Source organism: Artibeus jamaicensis, unplaced genomic scaffold (assembly GCF_021234435.1).
Source record: "Artibeus jamaicensis isolate MK-2021 breed Jamaican fruit bat unplaced genomic scaffold, CSHL_Jam_final scaffold_474, whole genome shotgun sequence".
Classification (NCBI taxonomy): domain Eukaryota; kingdom Metazoa; phylum Chordata; class Mammalia; order Chiroptera; family Phyllostomidae; genus Artibeus; species Artibeus jamaicensis.
The window spans coordinates 4908721-4928170 of NW_026522046.1; positions in this window are offsets into that span (position 1 = coordinate 4908721).

Sequence of the window (19450 nt, forward strand, 5' to 3'; positions counted from 1 at the left end):
TTTGTCCTTGTTCTTCTCTGCTCATGAACAACTCATCTTCCCAAATGCTGCCCTGATAACCAACAGCCAGTCCCACTGGACATTCAGCTGAAGACTCACAGATGTAGTAGCTACAACAGCTTTTCACAGTACTTTCCTCTCAATGGTTCTACATCAACGTCTGGTCATATTTGGCTTCTACAGGAGCATCTCACACCATCTGGGGACATTTATTTCTTTAAATATACATATATATATTTTATCCTCACCTGAGGACATTTTTAATTGCTTTTTAAAAGCAAGGAAGGGAGAGAGAAACGTTGATGGGAGAGAAGCATTGACTAGCTACCACCCCCACACCCCCGAACCCGGGATCACAGGCGCCTAGACCAGGGATTGGACCTGCAACCTAGGTATGTGCCCTGACCAGGAATTGAACCCTCAACTTTTCCTATGGGTTACTGCTCTAACCAACTGAGTAACACTGGCCAGGGTCACCCAGGGATATTTAGGAATAAGCCACAGTTCTGATCATTTCTAGAAGTCTTATTCTGAATTTTTTCTCAAAGTTTTCTCAAAGACTTTATTTTTCATCATTTGAGTTAGATTTGAACTTTGGAAATGACCAAAGCTCCTCAGTATTCAGTCTGAGGCAAAGTGAGTGATTAATGTAGAATTTAACTTTTTGCTCAGAGCAAGGTGAAGGAATGACATGAGTGATTTCTAGAGAAGAGCAAGGAAGAGAAGCCTTTCAGCCGCGATGCTGTTGGAGTGAAGGTGTTGTCCTAACTTAGGCCTGCTGGCCCATTTACAGTGGGACAGAAAAGACTGGGAAGGACAAGTCACATTTGATTGCCTAAAGGTGTTTTTTTCTTTCATTCAGTTTTAAATATTGACAGCAGTTCAACACGATACTCTCTACTTCTTTAAAAGGCTAAATTGATCTACTTATAACACCAATCCTTCTCAAACTTTTTCAGAAATTAAGAGGAGAGAACACTTCCAAACTCATTTTATGAGGCCAGAATTACCCTGATATTCTGGGTAATCTATGAGGGCCAGACAAAGACCCTACAAGGAAAGAAAACTACAGACTAATGTCCCTTGTATGCATTGATGCAAAAAATCCTCAAAAAATACTAGCAAACTGAATCCAACAACATATTAAAATGATTATACTCTATGACCAAGTGGATTTTATTCTTGAAAGGCAAGGATGGTTCAACATATGCAATCAATCTATGTAATACATTGCATTAAATTGAATTCAGTCAAAAACTCACATTATCATCTCAATTGATGTAGAAAAAGCACTTGACAGAATTCAACAGCCTTTAATGATAAGGTTACTCAATGAATTAGGACTAGACAGAAATTACCCCAACATAATAAAAGTCACACATGAAAAACAGGAAGCAAATATCACACTCAATGGTGAAAAGCTGAAAGCAAAATAAATCACTGCTGTTTTGCACCCTAAGTTTTGGGTGATTTTTTTATGCAGTAGTTCAACCAAAACAGAGTGAATACATTGAAGATTCACCTTGAGGCTCATTACAGTATATGACATGAGGTAGAAACCCAAGCTAATTCTTAACTCCAGTGTCTCAATACTCATACATCTCTTAAGACTGAAGATTATGTCTTACTTGTATTCTGTTCCAGCATCAGAAATAATGATAATACAAAACAGGTACTGAAAATGTTTCTTGAATTGAATCTATGTATTCACTTTGAAAAAGTGTCATCTTGACTGTGTTGATCCTTCTCAAATAAATATAAATAAAGCAACATTTATCAATATAAATAAAGCAAGATTTATCTTGTCTGTATTCATGTGTGCCTTCATTTATCCCATTAGAGTTTTGTTGTTTTTAAAAAATAAATCTCTTTGATTCCAAATCAAGTCAATAAAAATTGTATTACTGTTGTAGATAATAACTGTTTAAACTGCAATTCCAGATGAATGAAAATTGAACAGAAAAATATAAATTTTTATCTTATACTGTGAAATTTTGCTTCAATTAAAAATTTAAACACCTCTAGTAAGTAATTTAGGTTAAGTTCTGTAGTATCAAAAGATACCATAGAGTCCTGGCTGGTGTAGCTCAGTGGATTGAGCACAGGCCTGCGAACCACAGGATCGCGGTTCGATTCCCAGTCAGGGCATATGCCTGGGTTGCAGGCCAGTTCCCTGCAGGGGCCAGTTCCCAGCAGGGGGAAGCACTACAGGCAACCATACATTGATGTTTCTCTCCCTCTCCCCTTCCCCTCTAAAGATAAATTAAATTAAATTAAATTAAATTAAATTAAATTAAATTAAATTAAATTAAATTAAATTAAATTAAATTAGAAAAAGAAAAAAAAGATACCATAGAGAAAATTGAAAAACAAGCCATGGACTAGGAGAAAATATTTGCAAATCACATATCCAATGAGTGACTTGTATCCAGAATATATAAAGAGTTCTTGCATTTCAATAGCAAAATGACATACTTAATTTGAAAAATGGGCAAAAAAACTTGAATATTTTTACCAAAAAGACTGGCAAATGTCTAATAAGCACATGAAAACATGTTCAACATCATTAGTTATTAGAGAAATGCAAATTACAACCACAGTGAGATACCACTTCACACCGGCTAGAATGGCAATAATTATAAAGACAGACAGTAACAAGTGTAGGTGAGGAAGTGAAAATGCTGGAACCCTTATACCTTGCTAGTAAAAATGTAAAATGCCACGTTGGAAAACGGTGTAACAGACTCTTAAAAAGATAGACTTGCATACAACTCAACCAACCAACTCCTAGGAATCTACCCAAGAGAAATAAAGACATACTCATAAAAAAGACAGGTATGCAAATGCTTGTAGCAGCCTTCTTCGTATAACCCGAAAGTGGAAACAACCTAAGTGTTCATCACTTGATGAAGAGATAAACAAAATATGGCACAGTGGTACGAGCAAATACTAGTTGGCAATAAGAAGGAATGTAATTCAGATTAGAATACATGCTTAAACATGGATACACCTCAAAAACATTAAGTGAAAGAAGCCAGACACGAACACTGCATATTATGATTCCATCTACATGAAATGCCCAGATGAGGCAAATTTATAGAAACAGATGGAAAACCTAGGGCTGAGGGGGGGGGGGGAGATTAACTGCAAATGAGCATAAGATTATTTCTTGATGTAATAGAAATATTTAAAAACTAGAGTATGGTGATAATTGTACAACTGTATAAATTTATTAAATGTCATTGAATTATACCCTTAGGATGGCTGAATTTTATGATTGTAAATTATATTCAATACAGCTGTTAAAAAAAAGATTTGTAATTATGTTAGGTGTTAATCAAGAAAGAATGCTGAATTGTAATCAGTGCTAGCAATCGCGGCAAAAATCCCCATTTAGTCAGAGGATATGGCTTTTTAAGAGACAGAAACAATTGTTCCCAGAGGAATCTATTCAGGAAATTCTGAGCCACCTTGTTAAAAAGGAATGTTCAACTATATATCTTATGGATGCCAACTGTTTCTTTGGAAGCAGTTCTGGCCATTAACTCCCTTCATCCATTCAGCAAAAGTCTTAGAGTGCTTACTTATTTGCCAAATATTATTTGTCAAACTGGAGGGGGATAATGAGAAATGAAAAGGCATGGTTTGGCCTTTAATCCGCCAGCATTTCAAAACCTGTGACTCCATTAGGAGTTTGGCCCTTCTTCCTTTTCTAGCTATTATCCTCTCTCTCCGACTTCGGAGCCAAAATCCTTACTGCTTCCTATTCCTCATTTCCCTATCACCTGTTTTTCCTTTTAGCAATATTTCAAGCATATGGAAAAGTATACAGTAAAATTATAATAAACATTTATGTGCCCAGTTAGCTCTTCATCTTTCAGATTTTTAAGCTTTAATCTGAGATCTTAAAAAAATTGCAGATACAATATTTTTCAATATTGAAGGCCCTTATGTTAACTTTTTTCACAAAGGTAACTGGTACCTTAAAATTGGCATCCATTATCTCCATACACATTTATATGTTAACATTTTATTTGTCTATGTCTTCATAAACAACAATACAATTATTTTACAATTTACAAACTGTATATAATTGATGTGATATTTTATATTTTTCCTACATTTTGTGTTCTTCACTCAAAAAATTTTTTGAGGTTGGCACATTTTTAACTTCTATTTAATATTCCATCACATGAATAAAGCACAATTTATTTATCTATGCCCTTACTGTTGGAGATGTAGGTTGTTCCCATTTTTTTCTATTACAAATAATGCAGCAATAAACATTCCTGTATTTGTTTCTTATGCAAATATGTGAAATTTTTATGGGCTCTAAATCTAGTGGGGGAATTGCTGGGCCACAGGGTGTGCACTTTTCAGCTTTGGCAGATATTTCTAAATTTCTCTTCAACTGTTCGGTTTACACTCCCACTAGCAGGACCTGAGAATGCCCATTTATCTACATTTTTGCCAACAAATGGTTTTATCAGATTAAATTTTGTCTATGTTAAAATATAAAAATGGCATCTCGTGGTGGCCTTTTTTTTAAAAAGATTTTTATTTATTTACCTTTAGAGGGGAAGGGAAGGAGAGAGGGAGAGAAACATCAATGTATGATTGCCTTTCATGCGTCCCCTGCTGGGAACTGGCCTGCAGGGAACCGGCCTGCAACCCATCATGGTGGCCTTAATTTACCTCTTCCTGATTATTAGGGAAGTGAGCATTTTTTCATGTTTGTTGATTGCTTAAATTTCTTCCTCTGTAAGTTATGTCTTATTCTTTGACTAATTTTCTATTGGATTGTTTTTTGTTGGATTCTTATTAATTTTTGGTGGCTCTTTGACCTTTGTTATATGCATTTATCTTTTTTTAGTCCAACTTTTCCCTTTTTGTGATAATCTTTGTCAAACAGAATTTTAAAATCTTAAATGTTACATATAAACTTTTTCTTTGTGCTGCGTGCTTTTTATACCTTGTTAAGATATCTTTTGAAAATTATTTTTAATTTTGTTAAGTGTGCTAATGGTTTTATGTTAATTAGAGAAAGATATTTATCAATTAGAAATGAATACTGGATTATTTACAAGTAAAATTAAATGATATCTGGTATTTCCTTTAGACTGGTTCATAAAAATGGTGGGAGAATGCAGAAGAAACAATATTGGCAAAATGTTGACAATTATTGTAGCTGAGTAACAGGTACATGGAGGTTTTTCATTATTCTAGCCTCACTTTACTTTATTCTTGGTTTGGCATTTTCCGTAATTGTAAATGTAGAAAGGGAGAGGGAGTGAAGAATTCTTTCCTAATGCAAAGGCATAAAGGTATTCTAAATGATTCACTTTGTAACCTAGTGCAAATTGTCTTCTGTCCTCACTATTCCATGAACCTGCTCTGAAAAAGTTACCAAGAAAACCTTACTTGCCAAAATAAATGTAATCTCCTTGGCTACCATTTTATTTGACCTCTCTGTGGAATCTTGCAATGTTGGTAACTCCTTTTTTCCTTTTGTTTAACTTTTCATGATTGGAAAATTTAAACCTATATAAAAGGGAGACCCAATAGTATGAGGGGCTCCCAAGTGCTCATCACCATCTTTAACAATGATCAGTTCATAGCCATGCTTATGTTGTCTATTTTTCCAGCTACTTTCTCCCTTCCTGTATTATTTTAAAGAAAATCCCAAATATTTTATTTATAAGTATTTAGTATGCATTATGAAAGTTTGAGAACTTGTTTTTTAAATTAAAAATGCTATGTTGTATTTTTGTTTATTTTTTGTCCTCATGCAAGGATATTTTTCATTGCTTTTAAGAGAGAGAGGAAGAGAGGAGAGGAGAGAGAGAAACATCACTGTGAGAGAGAAACATTGACTGGTTGCCTCCCATATGCACTTGAACTGGGCATCGCTTGGGCCTGACCCAGGGACCAAACCCACAACCTAGGTATGTGCCCTTGACTCGAAAGTGAAGCCACAACCTTGTGGTTACAGCATGATACTCCAACCAACTGAGCCCCATAGGCCAGGGCAAATATGCTATTTCTTAAAGAAAAAAGCACAATATCTAGAAAAATGGTCAATAATTTCTTAATACCATTAAATATTCAATCAATGTTCAGTTTGTAATTGTCTCAAATATTATGCTTCTGTGGATATGAGTATGCTCTACAAGTTGCTTGAATCATAATAAAGAAAAGACCTCTACATTGTGGTTTGTTGGCATGTCTCTTAATTATCTTTCATTCTAGGTTCTTCCTCTACTTCTCTTTTTCCCTTGAAATTTATTTAAGAAAAAGGCTCATTTGTCCTGAAGGGCTTATCACAATCTGTAATTTGCTGACTGCATTCCCATGGTGCCATTTCACATATTTTTCTATGCTCCGGTGATTTTCCCCCTGTAAATTGGCAATTGGATATAGAGGCCTGGTCATGTTTAAATTTTTGGGGCACAACAACTTCATAGTTGGTATTGTGACCTTTCCTTAAGAGGCACACCCTGTCTGGCTGTCTCTATTGGTGATATTACGAGGTGTTGAACATTAATAACTAGATCCATTAATTCAGCAGAACTTCTAAATGTTGATATTCACAGTCTGTATATATTCATCAGATGTTCTTTTTTTATTTTTTGGCTGGAATACTTTTATAAAGAAAGCCTCTTATCTATTATTTAGTTAATTGTATAGTATATAGAGGAAAAACAGAATATTTCTGAAAATAATGGATTGCTCATGTGCATCTTCCAAGAGTAACCATTTAATTTTTTAGTATTATTGTGAACTGGTACAGACTTAAAAATACTTATATATACAAATTACCCCATCTTTGTCCAGTGAGAGACTCTGAAAGTTGACCCCTAAGCCCACTGGCAGGACCTCACTAGGCTTTGATAACTCTCTCTTTCTTTTAAGGTTTTATTTATTTATTTTCAGAGAGAGGGTAAGGGAAGGAGAAAAAGAGAGAGAGAAACATCAATATGCGGTTGCCTCTCACACACCCTTCCGCTGGGGATCTGGCCTCACAACTCAGGCATGTGCCCTGACTGGGAATCGAACCAGCAATCCTTTGGTTTGCCGCCTGCACTCAATCCACTGAGCTATACCAGCCACGGCTGATAACTCTCTTTCTATTTGGTGTTGCAGGCTTCCCAAAGAATCATAGTTCCTTTTAGTGGGAAATACAAGCATGGCACTTTAAGATCACAATCCGGGCACCAGCGTGCTCATTTTTACTTATGTGTTTAGGCCTTTGAAATGGACAGAACTAGAGAATACTTTTTTTCTAAGGTAAATTCATCATGAATTTATGATACTTCCAATTCAAACTGAAGGTTTATTCTTAACTTCTACTTACATCTGTATTTTCTTTTTCCCATGCTAAGAATCCTGGTTCTCAGTGACACTGGAACGATACTAGAGTATGACGTCACTGGTTCCTTTTCTCCACCCCACAGCACACACTCAAGTCTCAAAAACAATACCAACACTGCTACCAAAAATATGATTGCCATAAACAATTTAAAATTTTTTGAGCAATTCTTTTTGTCTTTAGGGTATATCCTACTGGGATAAACAATCAAATTACTGTTTAAACTCACTTGAAATAGATCCCCTCTGTGTGTCTTTGCCACTAACTTGATTCACAGTTAGGTTTATTTGTTTTATTTTGTTTTCAATTTTTAAGAGATTGTTTTCAAATCTTAATTTTGTTTTATAATTATATAAAATATTTACATAGTTGCTAAGTCAAAACCGCAGACAAGGCTAGCTTCTACCCTCTTCCCCACCCTATTCCTCCCTCCTCCTACAGACAACCTTTCAAAAAAATGTTATGGCTTATCCTTCCACATTTTAAAAAATATAAGCAGTTCTTTTAAATAAATGCTTCTCATTATGCGATCCATTTTATTTGCACTCTCCCTTTATTTCTCTCTCAGTTCATGTTTTGGTGTTTAGGACCACCACCCCACAACCCATCATGGATCCCCTTACACAGAAAGAGAACCTGACAGGGAAAAATCAGGTACGATTTTGGGGATCAACAAGGACTTCCTGTCCAGAAGAGATGGTTTGGGGGTCAGGAGAGAAAGAGGTCCCCTTTAGTTCTTAGCACCTTGTATGTGGCAGATAAAGGTAGAACAGTAGCTAGACACACTTCCTGCAAATACCACATCTTCTGCTAGACAACTAACCTGAGGTTCTTCTACATGGCCAGGTTTGTGTTTCATCTTTTTTTTTTCTCTGAGGATTTGACTACTTTTAGAAACATAAGATCAGGTTTGTGGAGAAATCTGAGAAATCACGTTTTTGTTTTCCCAGCAGGAAAGAGATAAGGGACATAAGGTTGTTCTCCTGAACCTGACCCACTACTGACCATGAACTACGTTGGGCCCTACCTGTTTAGTCATTCCACCTCCCAAGTGGTAGTCTTGAGTGATGTGCAAAGCCCCCATATGTGGGTGGGTGGTACCAATGTATGTTTGCTTCTTGTTAGCAGCTAGATTGGAGAGTAACCTGTGTGGTCTCAGTTCTTGGAGGACCTCAAGGAATATACTCTAAATAGGCCAGGCACTCTATATTATCTGAAAGATTATGACCCTGGAGCTCTTAAACCCATGATACATAATCTCATCAACCTCCAGATCCCTACTGGTCCCTCTGGAAAAGACCTGCTTCTATCTAGAAGGCACCACTTCCTCTCTACTCAGAAACCAAATCCACTGACCCAAACAGTGAATCTAAGTACTATATGAGTGATGTACTGGATTCCTAGTGGTACTGACTTTAATATCCAGTTGCTTGTGAGGAGTGCAGGCTGGAGGATAGCCCTGGAAACTGGACTACTGCCTCAGGCTCTTTATTGTCACTAGGAATTGGCTAGTCCTGAAAGGAGTCTTTCCAGAGTCAGCAAGGCCTCAGATGTTAAAACATCAGAAATACAAAAGATAAAAAGGTTTGATTAATATGTCCCATGGGCCAGAGTTCAGAACTCTACTTAAGCATGCACTTACCTATTGTCATATTATTTTCCTCTGCTGGTCTATAGAAAAAACTGTTTTAAATAAAATTAATTTGCCTTAATATCTTCAGTGCTTAGCACAGTGCATTCTAGCCCATTATAAACAGTAAGAACCAGCTGGTCGGGATGGACAGTAGCAGATGGTGACAAGAAAGCAATGATGGTTATTCTAGTAGTCTCCTCCTTCTCCAGATCACATTGACATCCAAAGCCCATCTGGGTTCCATCCTGGGTCACTTTCTCCTTTCACTGTACACTGTCTTCTGACACAAGTTCATTTGTGACTATGGCTCCCATTGTCATAATAAGCAGATAGCTCCTTTCTCTGAATTTCCAGCTCTAAGTTCATGTCTCCAGCAGAAGGCCAAAGGACTTTCTCCTTGGATATCTCCCTGGCATTTAGAACTCAACATGCTCAAACCGAATTGCCAACTTTTTCCCCAAACCAGGTCCTCCTCCCATATTGTGTTTCAGTTTGCATCACCCTCATCCTCCTACATGTTTACCTGAAACCCAGGAGAGCACAATTGACTCCTTCTCCCCACTTCCCCTTTCCCATCAAACATTCAATCCTACTGATTCTATCTTCTAAATGTATAGTGAGCCTTAGCCCATGCGGCTTGGTTGATTGGAGTGTCATCACATATACTGAAAGGTCATGGGTTTGATTCCCAGTCAGGGCACATACCTGCAGATTCAGTCCCCAGTTGGGGCATGTATGGAAGGCAACCGATCCATGTTTCTCTCTCACATCACTGTTTTTCTCTCTTTCTCTCTCAAATCAATAAATGTATTTTTAGGCAAGGATGAAAAGAATTAAATATACTATGAATACACTTCTGGTCAAGATGGCAGCATAGTTAAGTATGGCTCACCTCCTTGCACAATCACATCAAAATGACAACTAAAATATAGAACAACCATCATGTAGAGCCATCAGAAATGGAGTTAAATGGAAGTCTGACTAATATGACAATAAAGTAACCATATCTATCCAGACTGCTAGGATGGGTAGAGACATGGACTAGACTGATCCCACGTGGCTGGTCCTGGCTCATGCTTCACAACTTCCTAAATCCTATCAAACAATTAATAGCTGGTCTCATGAGTCTCCAGCCACTGTATCTCTTGCTAAGTGATTGGGCCTGCCACAAGCAGCAGTCAGTCTTGATTCAAAGTTTGGCTTCACCTGGGGATCTCCAAGCCCAGCACAAGTAGCAGCCATCTCAGATTACTTTATAGCTCAGGCAGGGTGACCCTTGGCAGAACACAGGTGGGGGCTGACCTTGGCCTGTACCACCCAGGAAAATCCAGAGCCTGAAACCACAGTGGACAGCTACGGGCCATGTCATAGCACCACCACCCTGCTGCCACAAGCTGATCCTCCATGGATGCAGAGGTTGGTGGTCAGTGATCACAGCCAGTCCTTGCATCTAACTAGCCTGGGAAAATCCCTCCCACTGACCTGTCAACAGCAATCAAGGCTCAACTACCAGAGGAGGGTATACTCAGTCCACACAAAGGTGCATCTTGAGCACCCAGGTCTGGTGATAGGGGAGGTTGTGCTACAGGACCCTACAGGACTCCTACTGCATTAGGCCATTACTACCAACATAGGGAGTCATAGCAGATCTACCTAATGCATTGCAAGAAACACAGGGAGGCTACCTAAATGAGCAGACAAACATGGTCCAAATGAAGAAAAAGATCAAAATTCCAGAAAAAGAACTAAACCAAAGTTCTTTTAGTTCTTGTCTTGGGGATAAACAGTCTATCGGATGCAGAGTTCAAAACACTGGTTGTTTAATAAGGATGCTAAAGGAACTTAATGAGAACATCAACAGCATAAAAAAGATCTAGTCAGAAGCGAAGAATACACAAATTGAAATAAAGAACAATTTATAGAGAAACAAAATGGATGGATGAAGCCAAGAGTCAAATCAATGATTTGGAACCAAGGAAGCAAAAAGCAACCAACCAGAATAACAAGAAGAAAAAAGAATTTGGAAAAAAATTAGGATAGAGTAAGTAGCCTCTAGGACAACTTTAAGCATTCCAAAATTTGCATCATAGGGCTGCCAGAAGGAAAAGAGAAAGAGCAAGAAATTGAAAATCTATTTGAAAAAATAAAGAAAGCTTCCCTACTTTGGTGAAGGAAATAGACATGCAAGTCCAGGAAGCACATAGAGTTTCAAACAAGATGGACGCAAAGAGGCCCTCTCCAAGACACATCATAATTGAAATGCCAAAGGTTAAAGATAGTGATAAAGATCTTAAAAGCAGCAAGAGAAAAGAAGTTAGTTACCTACAGGGGAGTCCCCATAAGACTGTCAGCTGATTTCTCAAAAGAAACTTTGCAGTCCGGAAGGGATTGGCAAGAAATATTCAAAGTCATGAAAAGTGGGAACCTACAGCCAAGATTGTCCTACCCAGCAAAGCTATCCTTTAGAACCAAAGGGCATCAGATGGGAGGAGGAAGGGGGATACGGGTGGAAAGAAGGGGAAGGGGCTAGACAAAGAACATGTATGAATGACCCATGAACATGGACAACAGTGTGGGAATTAACTGTGGGAGTGGGGTGTGGGATGGGCAGGGGAGGACAAAGGGGGAAAATTGGGACAACTGTAATAGAATAAAAGTAAAAAATGATTTAAAAAAAAGGATTGAAGCACAGATAAAGAACTTCTCAGATAAGAAAGAACTAAAGGAATTCATCATCAGCAAACCATTGTTATATGAAATGTGAAAGGGACTTTTAAAGAAAAAGAAGATCAAAACTATGAACAATAAAATGGCAATAAATACGTATCTATCAACAATTGAATCTAAAAAAACACAAAAAAAACCCAGAGACAAAATCGTAGACAGGGGAGGGTTTTGATGGTTGCCAGATGGGAAGGGAGGATGGGGGGATGGGTGAAGAGGTGAGGGGACTAAGAAGTACAAATTAGTAGGTAGAAATAGACAGCGGATGTTTAGGAACAGTATAAGAAAACAGAGTAGCCGAAGAATATATACACATGACCCACAGACATGAACAATGGTGGGGGGATTGCCTGAGGGAGAGGGGTGTGCTTGGTAGAGGGGGCAAAGGGAGGAAAATTGGGACGACTATAGTGGCATAATCAATAAAATATAATTAAAAAGTAAATATGTTATGAATGGATCTGTTTCACCATCCTCACTGGTAACTCCCTGCACAAGCCACCCTGCCCTCTCACCCGGATACAGTAACAGCCTCCTAATTGGCCTGCCTTCCCTCAGTGTTCTCTGCAACGCACCCACCCTTATTTAAGTCACAGAATCAGGGATTACTCAGGTAAGTCTTTAACATAAAATTAAAATTTTTCATAACTTTAGAATCCTAAATTAGTTCTAAATACAGAAAAGGATATAGTTGGCTTTCCTATGTACACTTCTATTTATTGATTTGTTCCAGCAAGTACGTATCCCCTCTGTATTTGAAAGAAAAATACAATAAGCTGTATTAAATAGGGCACACTCACATCTAAGAGACATGAAAAGGAGACTCAGAAAGAATTGCCAGAGAAAACTAGAATGTTATTGTAGAAGCCCAGGCACGAGAAGGGTTCAAAGAAGAGGGTGGTCACCTATGCCAGTGCTGCAGAGAGCATTCAGGTTGGTGACAACTCCATAGCGTCACAGAATTTGACAACTACACAGATGTGGTGACCATGGCAGGTGTTCATTAAGGAGGGGTCGTGGGAGCAAAGTGAATGTAGTGGGCTGTCAAATGAACAAGGGCGAAAACGTGGAGATAATGAAATTTGACTGTGAAGGATCAGAGAAAGATACAGCAGTAGCTAGTGGAGAACATCTTTGAGAGAATAGTTTTTTTTTTTTTTTAATTTACCTTTAGAGGGGAAGGGAAGGAGAGAAACATCAATGTATGGTTGCCTCTTATGTGTCCCCAGCCGGGAACTGGCCTGCAACCCAGGCACATGGTTCTCACTGGGAATCGAACTGCAATTCTTTGGTTCGAAAGCCTGAGCTCAATCCACTGAGCTACACCAGCCAGGGCGAGAGAATAGTTTGAAGGATGGGGAGATGAATGGTTTAATAAGCAGTTAGTACTAGTCAACATGCTAAAAGAAACAAAAGGGGTGGGACTGTGGTGCCTTACTGGCCGTTAAACCTTGAGGGAGAGGGCCTTCCTTTGCTTCATCAGCTACAGGGATGAAGAGATGACACAGGTGACAAGGATAGTGATGTCAAGAGGCTGCCACAGCCAGGCTGTTCGAGTGCAGGGCAGGGAGAAGTGCAGAGGATCATGCAGGCTGGAAGGGCTGACGTGGGGATGCCAAGTCTGGAGCTGGAACACGGACATGCCTCTTGAACTGGAAGTGTTGGTGCCTCTTTCTTCAGAAAAGTAAAGGTTGAGGAGTTTTTTTTAAAGCCACCTTAATCATCAGTGCTTATGGATATTTCATCCTCTTTTAATTGTGTGCCTCTTTGACTGTGACTCACAATAAGAAATACATTCTACATTGTGACCTAATGAAATACATATAAGAAATAAAGATTTCACAAAATAATAGGTTCTTGCTATGCATGAAAAAAGTCTAACAAAGTTTGTATTAGATACTATCAATATTTAAATATAATACAGAGAAATTTTAAATAATACAAAAACATTGTATTTGGATTTGAAAAATGTCTCAAACCAGAATCTTGTTTCTAGTTCCATATAACCTGTTTACTGCTCTCTCTGAAGACAGCTAACAAACTTGGTTACATATAGTTCCAATATTTTAGCCAACTATTTTTAAAGGTCAGTTATTTAATTATTTATAACAAAAGATGAGAAAGAACCCAATATAAGATATAAATCAATAGAATATCTGACAACAAACTCATAACTATCAACATCTGAACCTAAACAACAAAAACAAAAACTAAGCAAACAACTAGCAACAGAATCACAGAAATGGAGATCACATGGAGGGTTATTGTTAGGAAGGGGGAAGTTACAGGGAATAAGAAGCATAATTGGTAGGCATAAAGTAGACGGGGAGGTTAAGAATAGTATAGGAAAGAGAGAAGCTAAAGATCTTATATGTAGAACCCATGGACATGAACTAAGGGAGGGGAATGCAGGAAGGTGGAGGGGTGCAGGCTGGAGGGGGGATTAAGGGGAGAAAAAAACTGGGACAACTGTAAGAGCATAATTAATAAAATATACTTAAAAAAAGAATATCCATCAAGGTGGAACTGGTGGGATTAACTGTATATACATACAATGGAATACCATGAGGTGTAAAAGGACATAAGAACTACATTATATGTTACCGTAGAGTGATACTCCAGACATATTAGGAAGTGAAAAAAGCAACAAAGAAGTGTTCACGGTACAGCACAGGGAAGGAAAAGCCAGAAGAAACATGGACAGAAGCTAAAACTCTGAATATATCTTGTCTGATCCACTTGACTATGGGGTCATATAAACACTTTATATAATCATAAAATGTGTAATTTTGAAAAGCAATCCCTAAAAATCAGAAGCAAAATTAAATAAATAAACCTAACTGTATATTGAGTTGGTGGCATAACCATACAAATATGAATGGTTTCGAATGAGTTTAAAATGTTGTAATTTGATTGCACATTCTTAGTGAGATGTGCCCTAAGGACAAAAAACTGGAAAAAAATCTTAAACTGTTTTCAGTAATTACCATGTTTGCGTTAGTGTCAGTCCTGTTATTCTAAGATTGTGGTGTGTGCCTCATGGGATAAAGCAAAAGAATGATTACATTGGTTTTTCAGTGTTGAGAAGAAAAGTAGAAATAGACTAAGATAGATGAGGTTCGGTAAAAATCCTGTAACCCTGAAGTTGAATTGGAAATATCACTATAAATTCATGTTGTATTTTATCAGTTAATAAAAAAGTATTTCCTCGCTGTATTTATTGAAATGGCCTTGAAACGCAGCCCAATCGAGCATCAGTGAGCACCGTACCCAGAGAAAGGATTGATTCCATATCTGGGGCAGGAAATGTGTAAACTGAACCTGATACATGTCAGAAAATCAGGAAGCCATTAGAAGCTACAAGGGTATGTTAAAATGGCCCAAGAACCAATCTGAAGAGGCATCCACTGACCCAAAATGGGACAATTGCCCAAAAAGATACATAAGAATAATACGATTGCTTGAAATACCTGAAATATGTTCACAGGTTCATAATAATGCTTGAATAAAAAACCAAAAAGCTTACTAGTCACCTTTTGAAGTTGCTAGGAAACGAAATCATTATTTTGAACTCTGGTAATTAAAAGGGGGAAAAAAAGCAAGCATTTATCCTGCTTTTCTGTTATGAATGGTACCTTGGAGTAAGCAAACAGTTGACAAGAAGTTTCTCATTATAGAAGTATTTCAGCTAATAAATGAAGAATGATATAATACTGCCATTCTGCAAACAACAAAGAACAATGGACCTCTGTATTGATCACCAATGACTGTTACCATCATGGAGACAACCGAACATTATTTGCCTCCTGATAGAAATACACAAACTGCTGTTTACATCTTGCCCCTTCCCTTCTCCCAAATCAAACCTCGATGTGATCGAGCCTCCAGATCTAACTACCGGTTTACAGGAAATAAAAGGGACAGAGGAACAGGGTAAGCGATGCTACAGGGACACAATCAGCAAAATCCAAAATCTAGACTGAAAAATTATGCAGGATAAATGAATTTCTGGGAGAAAAAAAAGAAACAGGAGAGGGCCTTTAGGGTTCGATATGGAAAGCAGAACGATTTTGGATGACAGAAGAGGTTTATTTTAGGACTTAGACCTGACATAATAGGAGAGCTGGTTGAGCAGCCGATGGAATCAGCTGTCTCTGCATCTGGTGCTGGGCCTGAAGGCAGAGAGGCTGACAATTAGGAAGAGCAGCAACAGGCTGCAACCCATGTTGGTCTCTCGCCAATCCCAAGCCTCCAACTTTGTTGATGTGGATGACGGACAGAAAGAGTAGTGCACGTCTTAATAAAGCTGCACATAACTTGGTCAGTTAATCATTATGTCCAGTAGTTAAATTTGAACTTGCTGCTATATTTTTCTCTTCATCATTTTGTACTACTGATCAATTTTAATCAATTTATTTAATCAACATATATACATACACTCCTAAATGATATGTATATCACTTAGGGATATGGCTTTTATGGTTTTTAAAAGATTGGAAAACTTCACTACGGTAGCTAGTGACTAAGCTTGAACAATGAATAGAAATCGGCCAGGTAGAAAAGGAGAAGAGAAGTCTGGGTAGTAGGAACAGTCCTTACATGTGCTCAGGGCCGTGACAGAGCTGAGCTGGTTTGGGGACTACAAGAGGTTTTCTACGACTGAGTTGCAGAAGATGAGCATGGAGAGGCTGGCAGGGGCCAAGTCTTAAAGCACCTGTATGCTCCACTAAGGGAATTATACTGAGGGCAACTGAAGGATGTTTGGGGGTGTGTGGCAAAGGCAGATCTGTCTTTATAAAGCACCTATAAATTTCCTTCCACAGTCGTAATTTCTTCTTTAATCTCTGGGAAAGTGGTAAATGTGGGCTTAGCCTGGCCTGAGTCTTAGCTGCTATTGGTGCTCCCACCAGAGCAGACACCCTCCTTCCCATGCTGACTTCCTCTTTCTTTTAGAGATTTTGATACTTACTGATTGCACGATTGGACCCACATTGTGGTGTGTCATTGCTGATCTTACTGAACTGTTACCTTTAAAATGTCACCATTTTACTTTTTTTGCTGAGTGTACCAAGGAAGTTTCCAGTTCTGAGTTTACTGGGAGGCAGCAAAAGGTGGTGGAAAAAAAAATCTTAGGCTTGTAGTTTCAAGTACTTGACTCTGTACCTTGTCCTGCATGATTCCAGGCAAGTTATAACCTCCCTGAGCTTCAGTATCTTCACGTGAAACATAGAACTAATAATGCTCACTCCGTGATACTGTTGTGGGGATTAGAGACAATGTTCTCTGAGCGTCTGAATCACAGCAGGTGTTCAATAACAGCAAACATGACAGGTGCCCTCAGTGTCCTTATTGCCCGCAGGCCTGTGGCGCTCATTGTGCCCATATAACCAACAGCTCCTCACTGCAAGCACCTGGGCCTCTCTGCCCCAGGGCTTTCTCCAGCCACAGAAGTATGATCAGCCCTTGATTAGGGCAGGCTGGAAATGCCAAGGAGGTGATGTCTTCAGGTGCAGTCCTCTTGATGAATGGAAGTTGGTAGAGTAAAACTCCTTCTTTCTTATCCTCCGAGTGAGACAAACTGAAGCCTATTCTACATTCTATATATTTCATCAGAGCTCTCCAATGGATTGTGCCTCTGTCACCTCCAAGTGGTACCTTCCCACCAGAACACCTGATATCACCGTCTTTCCCCTCCCTGCCTCCCTTTCTCCACACCCCTACCAGGGATCACCTCTCAAATAAACTGCTCGCACTCAAATCCTTGTCTCGTGGTCTCCTTCTGGGAACCCAATGAAAGACGGTAGCTATCATTCATTCATTCATTCATTCAGTAATTACTGAGTGCAGAAAATATGTCAGGCACTGCTTCCTATTATTGGCTCCATCTTCTAATAAGCCCTATGTCTAGGATTAAAAATTAAAGAAAAAATGTAGGGAAATGTCTTTCCCACAACATCATCAGTTCAACACAAAAACTGTTTTTATTTCTTCCTATTCCCTTCCATTCCTTATCCATGTATACATGATTTTACAGTTGCACTTGTAGACAGAATCTAGTGATCCAAGCTTTATTTTTCCACTTAGTTTCTGACCATGCCCATTTTCTCTAGCCTTCAAAATTAACACTTTAATGGCTGCCTTATATTCCCTTATGCCATCGTGTGACATTATGATGGTCAGTTTTATGTGTCAATATTAGGGACCGTGGTATACCCAGCTATTTGGTCAAACATTATTCTAAGTGTTATTGTGATTGGGCCAGGTTAACATTTCGATGGCTAGACTGAGTAAAGCAGATTGGCCCCCTTGAATGTGGGTGGCCCTCATCCAATCTGGGGAAGGGCCAAATAAAACAAAAAGGCTGACCTTACCCTCAGAGACAGAATTCTTTCTAACAGAGAGGCAGAGAGAATTCCTTTGGTCTGACTGCATTCTGACTGAGACACAGTCTTTTTCCTGCCTTTGGATTCAAACGGAAACGTTGGCCCTTCCTGGGTCTCCAGCTTGCTGACTCACCCTGCAGATACTGGGGCTTGTTAGCATCCATAATTGTGTGAGCCAGTTCCTTATAATACAATAAATCTATTTACATACATACACTATTGGTTCTGTTTCTCTTAAGAATCCTAATATAAACATGTAGGCTGTGTGTTTCCCCCTCCAGTTATGGCTAACACTGCACATAAAGTCTTTATTCCCATAATAAATTATTTTTTTAATTTTATTTATTTTAAATGAGCAATATATAAACATTGCACAAATTGAAAAGGTTTTCCTCCCTTTACAAAGAAACTTGTAAAATTATTTAAATTTAAATTTAAATTATATTAAAATTTATTATAAATTTCTTTTTCTTTTTTATATATTTGACGTTTTTTAAAGGGGAAAGGAAGGGGGGAGGGAGAGAAATACCAATGTATGATTGTCTGTCAAACGTCCCTTGCTGGGAACTGGCCTGCAACCAGGGCATGTGCCCTGACTGGGAATTGAACCTCGATCCTTTGGTTTGCAGGTCCACACTCTTTTTCTTTTTTAAAATATATTTTATTGATTATGCCTTACAGTTGTCCCATTTCCCCCTCTTCATTCCCCTCTACCCTGCACACCCCTCCCCCACCATTCCCCCACTTTAGTTCATGTCCATGTGTCACAAGTTCTTCAGCTTCTACATTTCCCCTACTATTTTTGCCCTCCCCCTGTCTATTTTCTACCTACTGTCTATGCTACTTATTCTCTGTACCTTCTCCCTCTTTCTCCTCCTCCCACTCCCATGTTGCTAACCCTCCATGTGATCTCCATTTCTATGGTTCCACTCCTGGTCTAGCTGTCCACTTAGTTTGCTTTTGTTTTAGGTGTGGTTGTTAATAACTGTGAGTTTGCTGTCCTTTCACTGTTCATCTTTTTTAACTCCTTTTTCTTAGATAAGTCCCTTTAACATTTCATATAATAAGGGCTTGGTGATGATGAACTCCTGGAACTTGATCTTATCTGAGAAGCACTTTATCTGCCCTTCCATTCTAAATGAAAGCTTTGCTGGATAGAGCAATCTTGGATGTAGGTCTTTGGATTTCATGAGTTGGAATACTTCTTTCCAGCCCCTTCTTGCCCGCTGATAGTCTAATGGGAACTCCTTTGTAGGTGACTGTCCCCTTATCTCTTGCTGCTTCTAGGATTCTCTCCTTCATTTTAATCTTGGCTAATGTAATGATGATGTGCCTTGGTGT